The 13,546-nt window shown below is 41.2% G+C and overlaps 3 long non-coding RNA genes across 3 annotated transcripts; 2 read left to right on the top strand and 1 right to left on the bottom strand.

Annotated features, from left to right (window-relative positions):
- Positions 1 to 1,342: 1,342 nt before the first annotated feature.
- On the bottom strand, positions 1,343 to 3,242 carry LOC125192673 (uncharacterized). Its single transcript, XR_007171447.2, has 2 exons — positions 1,749 to 3,242; positions 1,343 to 1,639 (listed from the first exon to the last, which is right to left on the bottom strand). It is a non-coding gene; the product is annotated as an uncharacterized LOC125192673 (long non-coding RNA).
- Positions 3,243 to 3,696: 454 nt separating this feature from the next.
- LOC148923193 (uncharacterized) lies at positions 3,697 to 4,437 on the top strand. The gene is made up of 2 exons (XR_016132480.1): positions 3,697 to 3,759; positions 4,217 to 4,437. It is a non-coding gene; the product is annotated as an uncharacterized LOC148923193 (long non-coding RNA).
- Positions 4,438 to 5,778: 1,341 nt separating this feature from the next.
- LOC148923192 (uncharacterized) lies at positions 5,779 to 7,553 on the top strand. The gene is made up of 3 exons (XR_016132619.1): positions 5,779 to 7,032; positions 7,143 to 7,210; positions 7,287 to 7,553. It is a non-coding gene; the product is annotated as an uncharacterized LOC148923192 (long non-coding RNA).
- Positions 7,554 to 13,546: the final 5,993 nt, after the last annotated feature.

Genomic DNA, 13,546 nt, shown 5'->3' with positions numbered 1-13,546 from the left:
TATTCAGTTTAAAGAATGAAGATGGAAATTTAAAAATATTTATTTATAATTAAAATATTAATAGCTGAAACATGTAATAGCACTCCATTATATATTTGAGAAAATTACCAAATAAATCATAAAAAATTATCATAATTTTGGTTTGTCCTATACTTTTCAAAACTTGAATGATAAAGTACGAAGTTTTAAAGTTTTGCAATTTTCCCGTACATTGTTTTTCAGATAAAACTCGTGATGATGTGCTGCGAGATTTATCTACGTCAACAAATTGGCGGTGACACGTAACATAGTTATGCGGTTTATCCAAAAACGAAGATGGGATAATTAATCTGATTTTCATAACATACCAGGTTTCATTTGAAAAACTACGTATGGAATAATTGTGGGATTCTGAAATTGAGTGATTTATCGTCCCACTGACTTAAATATAGGACAAACCAGAATTTAACTGCTAATCATGATTTACTTAGCAATATTACATATATTATCATAAACTCGTATATTTTATGTGGTAACAACTAGCAAGAGTGGTAGGATATTTTTAGGTAATTATATATAGCAATTAGCAAGATAAAGCGATATCCACCCAAAATCTGGAAGTGGATTTGCATTCCTAAAATCCTTTCTTTTCCTGTTTTTGTTTTTATGATATAGAAATGTGGTGTAATTAGCAAATGGTAGTTTTTAAATTGCACCAATTAGTAGTGGAATCATGTCTAATACTACAACCAATGTATAATTGGATCCCTTTTCTAAAAGTGTCCAACAGCACTAAGTGGGTATTTTACTTTTCTTAATCATATTATAAAATGTGTTTTTGTACATTATTATCGTACCACAGAAAAATAGTCGTTAGGATATGGATGGATCAGAGACGTTATCGGCAAACTGAATAAGGCAACTTTTTCTTTCTTTAGTATATGCCCATGCACTCAACTACCAAAAGACTAAAGGGAAAAATGATTGTATGTACGCCTTATTTAGCTTAATTTCTCTATTGGTCCTAACTAATTTGAGTTTTTTTTTTTTTTATAAAAGAAGTTGAATCATTTCTTTTAGATATAAAATTTTAAAAAATTATATTAAATGGATTAAAGGCAGATAAAATAAAATAAATTGAAAAGAATAAAATAAGATAAATAAAGAGAGATAATGTAATACCCGCTTCTTTCATTATCCTTTCCGTTGATGTTTAACGTCGAACTAGAGAATCTTCACTCTCTTGCTTCGTTGAATTAATTAAGAACTCGTTACTTACTGATACTTAGTGTTGATAGTTCGCGAAACAAAACTCTGAAGTGAAAGTTAAACGAACTAAAGCAATTTAAGATATTTATGAAACTTAACAAATGTCGAGAACGCATACGAAGATATCATTCCCGACTAAAGCGTTTGTATACATCCCAAACTACATTTTCACTTGCATAATTAAATGTATGTGGGTTTATGAGTTTAAGAAAAAGGAATTATGGATGCTATTACAAAATACACAAGTATGGGCCTAGAGCTTAAGAAACTATATTGCTATTGCTTGCATTTTGGGCCTCTTCTTTTTCCCAAGCCCAAATCTCAGCCCGTCGGGGCCAGGGCAGCAAGCCCATTTCTGGACAGCAACGTGGCAGCCAAGCTTCTCCCTCACCTGCAAGATAAAACAAGATTTAGCTACTAAAGAACAAGAGGAACTAATGAAGCTCTTAATAGAGGAAAGGAAACAACATCTCTTTAACTATGGAGGACCAAAGACTCACCAAAGATAGCAAGTCAAATCTGCCATCTTGCTCCTCCAAAACAGCCCCTGCGAAGTAGCCTTTCCTAGTCACACAATCAACCAAAATAAGTAAATGAGAAGTCCTATTGTCCTAAGCTAAACACCAAGTTTCATTAATCAAAAGAAGTGGAGATCAAGAAAGTAAGAGATTTTCTGCAGCATGAAAACAAAGAGGCTGGGCAGCCATTTAAATCCCCCTAGGTGCACCCTACATGCTCCTGCAGCTTACAAACAAATGAGTTATTAACCAAGTACCATGAGGCCATGTGAGGACAAGAATGTTTAATGGGTCAAACACGTACTGTAAATAACACCAAGCCTCTTAAGTAAAAGGGTGTGTTGAAGATCAAAACAGAGAGATATGCTGGGAGTGAAAACAAATGAGGAGTCAGCCCTTTTAATGCAGCAAAGTACCCCAAGTTCTCCTATAAAGATCCCCTTCATACCACATTCGAACTCCCTCCCACACATCTCAAAATAATCAGCAAAAATTTAGAGAGAGTTAGAAAGCTTGCTGCCTTAGGAGCTGATCTCAAGCAGCAACCAGCTCAAGAGGTATTTTCCTCCATTCCCAATCTTTTCTCAAGCATCATGTAGAAACACCTCAACATAGAAGTCTCAACAGTAGCTTTCTTAGAGCTTTAACAAATGGAATAAGAGTACAATAGGCTGCCTTAATGCTCAACTTCAGTAGCAAACCCACAAAAGTACCAACACAAAAATATAGAATCGTAGCTATGGGAAATTTCAGCAGTAGCAAAGAATGGAGTAAGCATAAATAGCTGATAACAGTGCTTAGTCAAGTGGAATAAACCTCATATCAGTAAAACCAAGTTATCTAAATCATAGGAGCAAGACTTGGTGTAGCAAAAATGGCAGCAAGCCCTTTCCAGTGAGTTGAGCTCCAAAATCAAAGTCTTTAATCACACATAGCTACTGCCTAAGTTTTTTTAAAACAAAATACTAAGAAATGAAAGGGGTGGAAGAACTTAGCTTTTAAAATTGTGCTTGGGCTGCCCGATCTGGACGACGACGGAAGGCTGCGAGGCGGCAGCGTCGGCGCTGGTCTGAGAAGCAGACTGAGCAGCGTCGGCGACGGCAACGGGAGGGCAGCTGCGGGGACTCCATGGCGAGCCCAAGCTCCAGAGGTGAAGACGGCAACGGCGAATCGCCGGAGAAGAGAGGAAAGGCGGAGATGGCTGGACCGGCGCCGAGCGACGCAGCAGGCGGCAGCCCTGCTCGTCGGGCAGCCGAGGACTTCTCCGAATTCGACGGAGAGAGAGAGACACGTTGGAGAAGGGAGTTCCCACCGACGGAGCTCCGAAATTTCGCCGGGGATGAGAGCGGCGAATGGCGACGAGCGGCGGTGAGAATGAGGCGAAGAGAGAGAGAAAAGAAATCTAGGGATTTTTCTATTTTAAATTTGGGGTTGAGTTTAATTAAGTGTTGGGTCTTTTCTTTTTAGTTGGGCCTCTTCAATTAAATAAAGGTATGGGCTAAGAATTAAAATAGAAGCTTGGGCCTGAAAGTATTTAAAGAAAGGATTGGACTAATTTATTCATTTTCTTAGTTGGACTAAGTGAATAAATTAAATGGACTAGTTTGCTAATTAAATCATGAGCTCCCCTAAATTACTCTATCAAATAATTAATACTAAGTAATGGGTTGCTAATTAAATCCCGGGAGGATAAATTATTTTCAAACGAGATACATGAAAAATAATCCTCCCAAAGATAGTCGATAATTTCTTAAAACCTCCACAATAAATTAAATCTACTGATTTAATTAATGTTCAAGGATTCTAGAACTTTTTCTAGAAAAATAAGAAAAAGGAATAAAAAAGAGCACGCACTTAGGATGCATTCATGTTTAAGCTTAATTGACTTCTTAAGCCTAATTAAGTATTATTTCCATGTTACTAAAGGGGCGTCTTCGCGCGTCATCTAAAAATCAAGCTAAGGAGTTTGTTCGGCTAAGAGATAGCCTTTGAGGTGGGCATTCTTTCAAAACGTGATTTCAGTATGAAAATGTGAATTTTTGCTCAAGTATATTGTCATGCCATGTTTTGTTTTATGATTACCTATCTGCTTGGCTATGCCAATTTAAGTTAAATCGAATTCGGGTTCCAGTAGGGCCGCAAACCCTACTCGGACTAGTGTACACATAAGGGGACCGTGAGCTAACAAAAAAGTTGGCCGGTCCAGTGACCGTCGTGGAATGTGGCCACATTCCCGGTTCACATCAGTTTCAGATATGGTATATCTATGTTACATGATTGCGCAATCAAATCTTAATGAAAAGAAAAGTATTTAGTGACTCGGGTCTTTTAAGTAAAACCCCGTGATCACTCAACTGTGGCATTGACAATTTAAAATAGAACTGTTTTTGGCAATGTGCCCACTGAGTATATCAAATACTCAGCCCTGCATGTTATGTTCAAATGTGCAGATTGAACGTGGACGAGGAAGCGAAGGTGTTGGGACAAGAATTTTAAATAAGTAGTTAGGTAGCCCAAAGTAGCATGTCTTCATACGTGCTATTTTGTCTTGGACTCTTCCGCTGCAATCTAAAGTTATGTTCTAGAAAGTTATGAACTTAGTCTTGATACGCTGAATTCATTTGGACTATGTACCCATATGCCTTTGAGACTATTGCTTTAAGTGATTTTACCCCTTTTATGTTGTCCCTTGATTATTGATGTCACGACCACAACTCCCTAGTGCTAGTGAGCGTAGCTATTTCGCGACTAAAAATTCTCAATAATCAAGGGACAACAATAAAAGGATGAAATCACTTAAATCAATAGTATCAAAGGCATATGGGTTCATAGTCAAAACGTGTTCAGAGTATCAAGACTAAGTTCATAGCTTTCTAGCACTTAATTCTAGATTTGCAGCGGAAGAGTCCAAGACAAAATAGCACGTATGAAGACATGCTACTTTGGGTTACCTAACTACTTATTTAAAAGTCTTGTCCCAACACCTTCGCCTCCTCGTACACGTTCAACCTGCACATTTGAAAATAACATGCAGGGCTGAGTATTTGATATACTCAGTGGGCACATTGCCAAAAATGGTTTTATCTTTAATTGTCAATGCCAGAGTTGAGTGATCACGGGGTTTTACTTAAAAAGACCCGAGTCACTAAAATACTTTTCCTTTAGTAAAGATTTGATTGCGCAATCACATAACATAGATATACCATATCTGAAACTGATGTGAACCGGGAATGTGGCCACATTCCACGACGGTCACTGGACCGGCCAACCCCTTTTGTTAGCTCACGGTCCCCTTATGTGTACACTAGTCCGAGTAGGGTTTGCGGCCCTACTGGGACCCGAATTCGATTTAACTTGATTTGGCATAGCCAAGCAGATAGGTAATCATAAAACAAAACATGGCATGACAACATACTTGAGCAAAGATTCACATTTTCATACTGAAATCACATTTTGAAAGAAATGCCCACCTCAAAAGCTAAAGCTCTTTCCGTAATTTCCTTAACTTGGCCTTAGATGACGTTCGTAGACGCCCCTTTAGGAAATAGCATAATATTTAATTAGACTTTGATAAATCAATTAAGCTTAAACGTGGATGCATCCTAAGTGCGTGATCATTTTATTCCTTTTCCTTAATTCATAAAAAAGAGTCCCTGAGTACTAAAATAGACTCGAGGTCTTTTCATCATTTCGCACCATAAATTACTCGAGCGCTAATACTAAAGTCTGGGAATTAAATTTATCATCGTGAAAAAAAATTTAGCGGACCATTACTTAACCTCAATTATTTGATTTAGCAACATAGGTGGGCTCATGATTTAATTAGGCTAGAGCAAACTCCCATTTTATTTTAATTATTAGCCCAACTCCTTAGATTATTTAAAGAATTGGTCCATTAATTAACAAAACCTTAGCCCATGCATTTAATTTATAGAGGCCCAAAAGAAGAAAAGGAGAGGCCCAAATGAAAGAGGCCCAATTTCTTCCTCCCTCAAAACTATCGGCCTCTCTCTCTCAAAACACAAAATCCCCAAAATCAAAATCAAAAACCCCAATTCCTAATCCTTGCTTTGGAGAGGAACGACGGCGCATCTCCCCCCCCTTCGTCGCCGGCTCCAGCTCTGGATCGACGGCGCGCCTGTGTCGCCGTTATCGCGCGGCGAGCTCCGCCGTCGCCGCTGCTCCAACTCTCTCTCTCCTTCTTCCCTTCTAATCTCTCCCTCCTTCGGCTGCTACGCCGCGCCTCTGAAATTCCCCTCTCCGCTCATCCTTTGCTCGTTCTCGGCGATTCAGCGCCGTCGCCGACGTCTCCGGCTGAGGTAGACGCGGCTTGGCCCGCCTTGAAGACCAGCCCGCCGTCGCCTCATCTTTATTAGCGGAGTCGCCGACAGGAAGGAGGCATCGCCTCTCTTTCTCCCTGCCTCCGGCGTTCTCCTGGCTCCCTCCGGCGAATTCTCTACCGCCGTCATCGCAGCTCGCCGTCCGGCAGCTCTCCCATCACTCCTTGCTCCAAAGCTAAGTTTTTTTCCTCTCATTTATTTCCTTGTAACAATACTATGTTTCAAAGATGAAGTCTTAGTGTATCTTACTGTGTGATGTTGAAACCATCTTGGGTAGTAATTTAATTGGGGAAAACTTTGATATCAAAACTTGTACATGAGGCCTACTGTGTTGGTTTGTATTCTTACTCAAAGTATGGGTTCTATCAGTCGATATTGCTAAGTTCACATTGGATTTTTGAGCACCTATAGTTCTAAGTTCTTGATTATCTATGATTGGCTATCATGATGCATTGGTGAGGGTGGGCTATGGAATACCTCTCCTTTGCGATTCTCGTTTTACGGCTGCTTCTCCGTGTTGCCGCTGCCCCTCCTCGCCTTCTTGCTCCTCCCGATTCCTTGCTGCACTCCTTGATTGTGAGTGAATTTGTGGTTTCTGGGGAGGGAGTCAGGGGCGGTTTATGGTGGTTTATATAGGCGAAGTGTGGTGTACTCGTGAGGCCTTAAATGGCTGTCAAAGCTCTTTGTTTTCATGCTGCAGATGGCACCTTTAGTTTACTTCCTTTGTCTCTTTCTTGAAACATAAGTACTACCTTCATTAGGTTACTTTGTTTGATGTGCAGGGGAAGCAGGTGGCTGTTCGGTTTGGGCTGATTTGGCGCAGCTGGAGGGACACGTTTTGGGCTAGCTGATCAGCAAGGTATCGGTCAAAGGATAGGTTGCCACTCCAAAAGAGGCAAGTCTCAAATTCTTGGCAGCAATGAGAGGTAAATTCTAAATGTTTTATCTCAGTTGTCCCTTCATTCATTTATTACTTAGTACACAGGTTTGCAGCCTTGTACTCCTAAGTTTTAAGAATTTTTGTTTTCACATACAGCTCTCGGTTTGGTGCATTGGCTGTGTAGGAGTGTACCTCCCATTTTGGGATCATTTAGACCTCCTTTGGTAAAGAAAGGATGCCTCCTTCCTTGTTTGGTTTGATGTTGGGAAAAGTAATCTAAAATATTTATTAGTTTTGTAGGTTCTTGCAGGTTTAATGGCAGATAAAGGAAAAGGGTTTTTTTAAAAAAAAATTGGGGATGTGGCCTGGGATCGAGACGAGGCAGTCGGGCTGGCTGCACGGGCCTTCGGGCTGCCCTCTAAGTCTTTGGGCCGAAAGAAATCTCGTGTTCGAGAGTCGAGGCCCAACTCTTTGTATATTTGTATTCTTAAATTCTTTTTTTTTTTTTTTTTGTCAACACATGTGTAAATCATTTTTATTTCTTGACGTTTATTGTATTTCACACGTATATACGAAAATCTGTTTTAGTTTGATCGACACTCTTCAAATTAGCAACCAAGCAAGACCATCGACTAATATTTCTGATTTGAAAACAACAAACATTTCTCTAGGTTGACATTAGTCTTAAAGAAAAGGTAACAAAGAGCGGGTATTACATTCTACCCACCTTAGCAAAAATTTCGTCCCGAAATTTTGCTTATGTTACTCAAACAGCTCTGGGTACCTTTCCTTCATCTTGTCTTCAAATTCCCACGTAGCTTCCTCGTGACCATGGTGTTTCCATAAAACTTTCACCGTTACAATAGATTTGTTCCTCAGTTCCTTGACCTTCCTATCCAATATTTCCTCTGGCTTCTCTTCATAGCTTAAGTCTGGTTCCAAAACCATTTCCTCTTGGTGGACTATGTGTTTCGGGTCGAACACGTATTTCCTCAATTGTGATACGTGAAAGACATTGTGTACATTCCCGAAGCTCGGTGGGAGTGCCAATCCGTACGCCACAGGACCCACTTCTTCTAGAATCTCGTAGGGTCCGATGAAACGTGGCCTTAGCTTGCCCTTGACGCCGAATCTCGTAATCCCTTTAGACGGAGATACTTTCAGAAAAACTTTGTCTCCCGCCTTGAACTGCAGATTGGTTCGGCGAGCATCCGCGTAAGACTTCTGCCTATCTTGAGCTTCCTTGATTCTCTCACGGATCTGACGGACAATCTCTATCATTTCCTTTACAGAATCCGGTCCGAGTATCTTTCTCTCTCCGACTTCATTCCTGTAAAGCGGTGGTCTACATTTCTTTCCATACAATGCTTCATTTGGGGCCATGTTTATAGATGCTGACAACTGTTGTTGTAAGCAAACTCTATAAATGGTAGTACTAGCTCCAAGTTTCCTCCACGGTTGAGCACTACGGCTCTCAGCATATCTTCCAAGGTCTGGATTGTCCTCTCAGACTGCCCATCAGTCTGTGGATGGAATGCCGTACTGAATTCAATCTGGTGCCTAGCTCTTGCTGCAGGCTTATCCAAATCTAGAAGTAAATTTCGTATCACGGTCTGATGTGATCGTCACCGGTATTCCATGTAATCGTATGATCTCTTGCACGTAGATTTGAGCTAACTTGTTCGATTCGTAAGTAATACGAACTGGTACGAAGTGCGCGCTTTTGGTGAGGCGATCTATAATCACCCAAATAACAATCCTGTCACGAAGTGCGCGCTTTTGGTGAGGCGATCTATAATCACCCAAATAACAATCCTGTCACGAAGTGCGCGCTTTTGTGACCTTGGCAACCCTGTCATGAAGTCCATAGCAATGTGTTCCCATTCCCACTCGGGGATTTCTAGGGGTTGCAATTTCCCATAGGGTCGTTGATGTAGAGCCTTCACTTGTTGACATGCTAGGCACCTTTCTACACACGACGCTATGCTCCTCTTCATGCCATCCCACCGAAACTGCTTCTTCATATCTTGATACATTTTCGTACTTCCTGGGTGGGCAGTATAGGGTGTTTCATGCGCTTCGCTCATGATCTCATTTCTGAGAACCTCGTCATCGGGTACACATAATCTCCCTTCAAAAGTGAGGGCGTCATCCGCTTCTTCATGATAACTCACCTCTTTTCCCGACCTCACTTTAAGACGAACTTTCTCTAATGCTTCATCACTCCTTTGAGCCTCAACAATTATGGCCCTTAAGTCTGGTTCAATCACTAAAGGGGCGATCCTACCTTCCACCGTCTCTGGTGCTCTTACTACCTCCAGCCGCATCTTAGCAAATTCCCGTATGAGCTCCTCATTCTGTGTGAGGAAGGTGGCCACTTGGGGCATAGTCTTCCTGCTCAAGGCATCTGCCACTACATTGGCCTTGCCTGGGTGGTAATTTATACCACAGTCATAATCCTTGACTAATTCGAGCCATCTGCGTTGTCGCATGTTTAAATCCTTCTGCTCGAAGAAGTACTTAAGGCCCTTGTGGTCCGTGAAGATCTCACATCGAACTCCGTAGAGGTGATGTCTCCAAATCTTTAAGGCATGTACCACTGCTGCTAGTTCAAGGTCATGAGTGGGGTAATTTAGCTCATGTGGCCTGAGTTGGCGTGACGCGTACGCAATCACCTTGCCATTCTGCATCAGTACGCATCCAAGTCCAATCTTTGATGCATCGGTGTACGCTACATAGCCTGCTCCTGGTGCTGGCACGGCTAGGACTGGTGCGGTGGTCAACTTTTCTTTTAATAGTTGGAAGCTTGCTTCGCACTCCGGCGTCCAATTGACCTTAGCTCCTTTCTTGAGCTGTTGAGTCAGTGGTCTGGCTATTTTAGAAAATCCTTCAATAAACCTTCGATAATATCCAGCCAAACCTAAGAACTTCGAATCTCATTAGGCGTTGTTGGTGACTGCCAACGTTGTACTGTTTCCACCTTTGCAGGGTCCACTCGGGTCCTTTCTGCCGTTACTATGTGTCCAAGGAAGTTCACCTTGTTAAGCCAGAACTCACATTTTCCAAACTTAGCATAGAGTTTCTCGGCTCTCAACGTCTCTAAGGTGGTTCTCAGACGTTTCTCGTGTTCCTTCTCGTTCTTCGAATAGACTAGTACATCATCTATAAGGACTAGGACGAACTTGTCCAAGTATGGATGGAACACGCGGTTCATTAAGTCCATGAACACTGCCAGGGCATTTGTAAGTCCAAAAGGCATTACAGTGAATTCGTAATGGCCGCATCTAGTGCGGAACGCCGTCTTGGGTACATCATCATGTCGGACTTTCAGTTGGTAATAGTCTGATCTCAAGTCCATCTTCGAGAATACACCCGCCCCTCGAAGTTGGTCAAAAGGTCATCAATCCTTGGTAGAGGATACTTGTTCTTGAGCGTCAGCTTGTTCAACTCTCGGTAGTCGATACACATTCTCAGTGTTCCGTCCTTCTTCTTCACGAAGAGCACTGGTGCGCCCCATGGTGACACACTGGGTCGGATGAAACCGAGGTCTAGTAATTCCTGTAGCTGTATCTTGAGTTCTTCTAACTCTTTAGGCGCCATTCTGTATGGTGCCTTCGATACCGAGGCCGATCCTGGTTCGAGATCGATTGTGAATTCTAATTGCCTGTCTGGCGGCAATCCTGGTAGTGCGTCCGAAAAGACATCTGGGAATTCTCGTACCACTTCTACATCCTCAATCTTACGGTCCTCTTTCTCTTCTCCATTCAGATAAACGAGGTATGCAGAGCATCCTTTCCTTATCATAGTGGCCGCTTGTAGCGCAGAATCTATGGACTTTCGTCGCCTCACGGATATTCCGTGAAAGATTGTGGGTTCTTTCCCTGGGTATTGCACAGAGATCTGCCTTTCCTTACAAAGAATGGTAGCGTAGTTCTCGGCTAACCAATCCATTCCCAATATGATGTCGACGTTCCACATCAACATTACATGTAAATTGTGAGCCACTAACTTAAGGTTTCCCATAGTGAATTCTACGTTCGAGCAAGTTCGTGAGGTATCTTTAAGGCCTCCTATGGGTGAGAACACCCTCATCTTATGTTCGATTTCATCAGTAGGCAATTCTAAAGTATCCACGCAAGGTGCTGACATGAAAGAATGACAATAGGTATGTTGAGGAGAGTTCCCATACTTGCTAAATTGTCTTGCTCTTGGTTCCCTGCTCAATCTTAGGCTGTTTCTGCCTCGGTGCAGTAACTATAGTCTGAGTGGGAAACCTCTGGCGTAGCTGCCGCTGGTGATATGGTGATTAGGACTGTCTTTCTTCTTGGCTCAGCTTGAAGTGCCCGCAACTACGGACGCTGCCCTTAATAGTCCTGCCTCCCTCCTGTCCTAGTATTCTTGTACAGCATTCCCTGGAGAAATGTCCGCTTCTGCCACAATTAAGGCACCTATGTGTCCTAACTATGCACTTTCCACGGTGGTTTCTTGACCACTTAGCGCGGGGATGGGCCTTAGGTCGGTACTCAACCTTCTTATTGAGATCGGCTTCTCTACCGCCATTCTGCGATGGTTTTGGGGCAAGTTGTTGCTTCTTATTCTCATTTGAAGTACGTTTTCGTTTTCCCGATCGTTCCTTCATTCGTTGGTTTTATTGCGCCATATCTCAGATGATTTTCCTCTTGTCGAAGACATCCGTTCATTAAAACGTAATCTATGAGAGTGTTCATATTTTCACTAGATTTCGTTACCTAACGATGATCTTGATCTCCATTTCCTCGTGGCTCTCCTAGTTCACTTTGTTATTTGTGCCCCAAACGATTAATCACTTAGATAAATAAGTCTTGCACAACGAAAAGTCATTAGGTCTGTACGTATATAAGATTCCTTTACATTTCTCTTTTTGTGGCCTACATTCTATGTATATAGCGTAACGATCCATCCCATAGCAGCTCGTGACCGGCGGCACACAAGTGCGAAAAGTCCAAACAACTATGCCCTTCGTGATTGCCTTGTACTAAGAACTCGATGATTAATCAAACAGTCTTAACTTGGATAGGTACTGATGTCACCTAGAAGAAGCATGACTGCAAATTTCTTTTATTGAAAGGACTATAGAATATCCAAAGGGATAAGAATAACATCTCTTGCTCGACTGTTGTGAATTTTCGACCTCAAATCGTGACAATTGATTTTGAAGGCAAGTACTAAGTTCAATTGAACTTATCGTATCCATTCAAAGAACTTCAAGGTTCAAATGGTTTCAAATACTTAAACCCATCGAATTTGTGAATTCAATTCTTATGGGAACTTGAAAGAACATGAGGTAGGTCATGAGAATAAGATGATACTGTATGAACTCTCAATTTCCATAGTAGGCTTGTCAAATAAGATGGTTAAATTGTCCGTTCAAATTGACTAGATCCGGACATCAAGGATGATGATTTCAACATGTCAAGATCTCAGATGATTAGTCGCAAGAGGGTTTAGAAATGTAAACAATTGCCATTGATTAACGTTGATCATGGTTCACCAACATTATAATGTGGAAATCATGGAAATACATCAATGGATTCACAGGTAGCGACCAAAGTGAAAGAAATATTTTTGGAAAAGTCAACTACCATCAAGGAAAATGCAATACATTAGCCTTAACTTAGTGTTTCAGAAAGAAATCTTGAGCTAGAAATAATGCATGTAGTGGAACTGGACAAGAAAAATTCACTCATATAAGAACGAAATAGTCACAATATGGTTGCCAAATAAGGAGGTGAACAAAAGTTCCACTTATTGTGCCATTCTCTGAGAAGAAATGTCTGAAAAAATCAGCAACTTAAGGGTGAAGTTATACCGTGAGAGTTAAAGAATCTGGGATATTGATTTTATCAATGGTGGGTCATACGGGGGACAACAAACAACAAAGATGCTTGAGAACATATAAGTCTTTCGAATTTAAGATTTGAAAGTAAGTCACCATTTTCGTAAAAAAAAATAAATAAATAAAATGATAGTGACTTATTACTTGCAAAAACGTGAGTCAATCAAAAGTCTTAAAAAGACGGCAGGACACCCTTGTTCAGGATGTTCAAAATGAGATTATTCTGGAGGGCATGGCCGTAAGCAACTTTAGAGTCGAAGGTTTATGACCGGAGCTTATGAAGTCAACACCTTACATTTTCTGAACAATGAGCTCAACTACTATAGCCAACAAATTGAAAGAGAGTCACAACTTTCGTAGGAGAAAAAAAAAATGAGGCATTAGTTGCATAAATCCAAGTCAATCTAAGGTCTAAAGTAGACGAGGGCATTTTCATTAAGGAGGTTCATAGAAAGAAATCGATGGGAATCCAAGTAAGTACTGTTGATCATAATCATCTGTTCCACTTATGTGACACTTTCTTGTTTGTTCTTTCGGAGCTTGTACATGATCAGAGCGTTCCAGGAAACCATAGATTCCAAGCTAGGATTCCTGGTGTTACAACTAATAGCTGTCGTTGAAGGTCATATTTTCATAATGATCTCGATAAGTCAGGACGTTCATTCTCGTAAAACATTGCACTCTC

This window comes from Salvia hispanica, chromosome 6, assembly GCF_029641045.1.
Source record: "Salvia hispanica isolate PSC_SH4W2 chromosome 6, Shi_PSC_v1, whole genome shotgun sequence".
NCBI classification, from domain to species: Eukaryota; Viridiplantae; Streptophyta; class Magnoliopsida; order Lamiales; family Lamiaceae; genus Salvia; species Salvia hispanica.
The sequence above is the reverse complement of the archived record's forward strand: the minus strand, read 5'-3'. Positions and strand labels throughout refer to the sequence as shown.